Below are 4,288 nucleotides of genomic sequence, written 5' to 3' on the forward strand. Positions count from 1 at the left end.
CGTCCCTTCTGACAACATGACCAAAGTAGGTGAAACGAAGTCTGGCCATTCTTGCTTCCAAGGAGCATTCCGGCTGCACTTCCTCCAGTATTTTTATTTAACCCGTGTAACAGCCGTATCAGAAGGCTGGCGGTTCAAACCCACCAGCCACTCCTCGGAAGGAAGATGGGGCAATCTACTTCCATAGTGATACTGTTTCGGAAACCCAAGGAGGGGTCGCTATGAGTTGGGTCCGACTTGACGGCACATAACAAACAACAACAACAACAACAGCCATATCAATGTAGGCACAATGTCATTATTGCCAGGTGTCATGGAGTTGATTTCGACTCATAGCACCCCCACATAACAGAGTATAGCTGCCTCGCTGGGTTTTCTAGGCTGTAATCTTTATGGGAAAAGGGGCCCTGATGGTGTGGTGGTTAAGTTCTTGGCAGTCACTCAGCAGGAGAAAGATGGGACAGTCTGCTTGCATAAAGATTTATAGCCTTGGAAACCTTAGAGGGGCAATTCTACCCTGTCCTATGGGGTTGCTATGAGTCAGAATAGACTCAGTGGCAATGGGACTTCAATCTTTATGGGAGCAGATCACCAGTTCTTTCTCCTACGGTAGGCATACTTATCATTATTATTTTCCAGATAAATAATCAGAGCCTTTCAGAGGTTAGATAACTCACCACAGTCACATGGCTGGTAAATTCTAGAACCTGGATAAGAAGCACACAGTTAGACTCCTCAGCCTACCCACTCATCTCCTTGCTCTTCTCTTTGTGGATGCCTGAAGGGCTAATGTAGCCACACACCACTCACGTACTAGGTGCTCAATAAATAGCAGCTGTGGCTGTGACTCCTTACAGCGCTCATCCAGCCAGCTAGCAAAACTCGGGTTGTTTCCCACCCTTCGTTAAAATATTTATTTTAAATTATATGAAATGGGAGAGAAATATTGGCAAAACCAATATTATTCTTCCTGCTTGGCTTCTTGTTTGCAAATCCACAGCAACAGAGAAGACCAGGAATTTCTGAGGGCATCCTGGGATAAGGGCAGGGCATTGCAAGCCATGCAGCACTGGCGTTGGCTTGCGGTTTCCCAGCTCCAGCAGGAGTGAGCTTGAGAGGCGCTCCCTCAGCAGTCTTGTAGTCTTTGGCTCTCGCACCCAGCCCCTGGCTGTCAACCAAGTGGACAGGGTGGTCTCCAGCACCAAGATGTGAGCCCCCTTATCACAGAACATCCCTGATACCCAGCAATGTCTCAAAATGAATATGTCAGGACGTTGGAAAGGTTCTGGGCTGCTTCTGCTTCTTCTTCTTCTTCCTTTTTTTTTTGAAGACATCACTTGTTTTTCTTTCTCTCCACTCCTTCCAAACACCAGAATGAATTCACAAAGTTGGCATGCAGGCACTGGCATTGACTGGGAGATAAATAAATGAGCTATTTCAACTCCTGCAGACCCCATGTGACAGAATAGAACTGCCCCCATAGACTTTTCTCGGCTGTAATCTTTACCGGAGCAGATCACCAGGTCTTTGCTGTGCAAAAAAACCAAAAAACCAACTCACTGCCATCAAGTAGATTCTTACTTATAGCGACCCCTTTTGGGTTTCTAAGGCAGTAAATCTTTACGGAAGTAGATCGCCCAGTCTTCCTTCTGTGGAGTTGGCTGGTGAGTTTGAACCACCAACCTTCTGACTAGCAGTCAAATGCCTTAGGCATTGGGCCACCAGAGCTGCTGGGTGGGTTCAAATCGCCAACCTTTCTGCTAACAGCTGAGTGCTTAACCGTTGCAGCAACCAAAAAAAAAAAAAAAAAAAAATCAAACCCACTGCCATCAAGTAAACTCTGACTCATAGCAAATCCCATTGGGTTTCCAAAGCTGTAAATCTTTACAGAAGTAAATTGCCCTGTGTTCCTCCCACAGCATCTGGTGGGTTTGAGCCCCCAACCTTCTGGTTAGTAGACAAATGTCTTACCCGCTACTCCACCAGAGCTCCTTTGACTCCTTAAATAAATGAGACTCACTGGCATAAAGTCGTTTCCGACTCATAGCAACCCCTCTTTGGGTTTCCCAGGTGGTATCTCTAGGGAAATAGATTGCCTGATCTTCCTTCTGAGGAGTGGCTGGTGGGATGGGTTTGAACCTCTGCCCTTCTGATTAGCCGTCAAATGTCTTAGGGCTCAACCAGAAAGAATAGTGGGGGAGAATGGAAGGAGGGAAGAGGAAGAAGAGCGCTTGTAGGAGCTACCCCTCAAGATCCAGCATATTGGATGCTTGTTTGGCTATTGTTTGAAGCACTACTTCCATTATCCAAAATGCTCCAAATATCTAGAGCAACAGGGCGTCTTGTAATTAACTGAGTTCTTCAGGGGAAGCAGAGTGTTCTGAGTAATCAATGCTGAGAAGAAGCCCAGCCTTAGCAGCAGTTGGGGGGAGCTGTATCTGCTGAGCCCGAAGAAGGCGAGAGCAAATGTGTGGCTGCGGCAGGAAGGTTCAGGCCCTGGAGACAAAGACTGCAATGCAAGGTGGGCTTTCAAAGGAGGGTTTATTCCTGCCATATCTCTGCCACTTCCTGGCTAAGGTTTCTTCAGCCCCTAGCACCATCTATTGCAGCTGATACAGAAGGACAAACCAAAAAACGGAAATAGCTATCGTCTCTTCACGAATCTGTTCTAGTGCCTGCCGCCCCAGCATGCCTGTAACACATGTGCACATGCACACACATATGCACACGCATGCACATGCATGTGTACATACACACACACACACTTCCTAGTTCACCTTTGCATTCTCTGTGTTAACAAATAATAATAAGACAAGTGTCTGACAATATCCAGATCCTCTGAAATGGCAACATAAGCCATTTATAGGGAAAGAAAGTAAAGAAAAGATAAAAGATAGGATCATAAAAACCACAGACTTCTCTGTCAGCACAGGAAGGAGGGAGAAGAATAGAGAGAACGTCAGACCCCAAAGACACAGGAGGCGTCAGCTCTGAGAAAGAGACTGTCTTGGCTAACTCAGATTTTCATGGATCCCTCGGGTGGCACATGGAGGTTAAACTCCTGGCTCTGTTCTTTGGGTGCTGGGTATTGAACACTGCTTCTCTAGCTCGGCTGCACCTTAGAATTATTTGAGGAATTTTTTAAAATCCCAATACCCAGGCCTCACCCCAGCCCAATTCCATGAGAACTTGAGAGGGCCCGCAAAGAGAATTGGGTTTGTTTCTTGCTTGTTTGCTTGTTCAGTTCCTCAGTGATGACACTGCACTCCATGCTGCAGACCACTGGGATAGAAAATCCTCGCTTTCTAACATCTAAGCCACAAGTTCTCAAAGTGTGGTCTACAGAGCCCCTACTCTGGAATCACATAGGGTGCTTATTAAAAATGCTCCAGAGTAAAACAAGATCTCTGTAGACAGAGGCCTGACTCAGCATCTATCCCAGGATTCTTAATGTACACTAAAGGTTGAGAATCACTGAGTTAAACTATCAAAAAACAAAAACAAAACACCCCAAGTGGAGCTGGGTACCATTTCAAGAAGTAGAAGCTCTCTCTCTCTCTTTTATACAAAAACTTCTATACCTCCCATATGGAGCTCTTATTTTAAAACTGGAAGAGAGGTGTGTGGCTGGACCCCTTCAGCCCTCTATTTAATACACACACACACCTTTTTTTCCAGTGGCTGTTACATGTTAGTGCCAGCTATATTATTCAGTTACTTAGAAGCCCTTTCCAGCACTCATCCTCCTATGTTTAATAAAGACTCTGGATGTGTAGAAGAGAGGTTCTTCACAGAGAAGGTTCCTGGCTCAAAGCTTACTGATACAACAAGTCTGAGGGTGAGAAAGTCAGGCTTTAAATACTGACCACCTAGGTTCATGTCAGGCGCCCTGCTGGACAGTAGTTAAGCATTTGTCCACTAACCCAAAAGCTGGTGGTTTGAACCCACCCAGCAGCTCTGCAGGAGAAAGACCTGGTGATCTGGTTCAACACAGATTACAGTCGAGAAAATCCTAAGGGGCAGTTCTATTCTGTCACATGGGTTGCTGTGAGTTAAAATGAACTCAACAACACCCAACAACAGCTGCCTTGGGAAGTTCATGATCTTTTGAAAAACAGACACGCAAATAGCCACAATATACTGCAAGAAGTTCCCCATGGACATCAAGCTCAATTGGCATAACATACTATACAAAACATTGTTCCACATCCTACTTTGGTGAGTAGCGACCGGGATCTTAAAAGCTAGCAAGCTGCCATCTAGATGCAACGATGGGTCTCTCCTTGTC

The 4,288-nt window shown here is 45.7% G+C and overlaps 1 protein-coding gene across 1 annotated transcript in view; it reads right to left on the bottom strand.

Moving 5' to 3' along the window:
- Positions 1 to 4,288, bottom strand: part of LOC103191977 (dendrocyte expressed seven transmembrane protein) — a 12,809-nt gene that overhangs the window by 6,820 nt on the left and 1,701 nt on the right. The window lies entirely within an intron of this gene.

Source organism: Orycteropus afer, unplaced genomic scaffold, assembly GCF_000298275.1.
Source record: "Orycteropus afer afer isolate SDZICR_OR568_19922 unplaced genomic scaffold, OryAfe1.0 scaffold00021, whole genome shotgun sequence".
Classification (NCBI taxonomy): Eukaryota; Metazoa; Chordata; class Mammalia; order Tubulidentata; family Orycteropodidae; genus Orycteropus; species Orycteropus afer.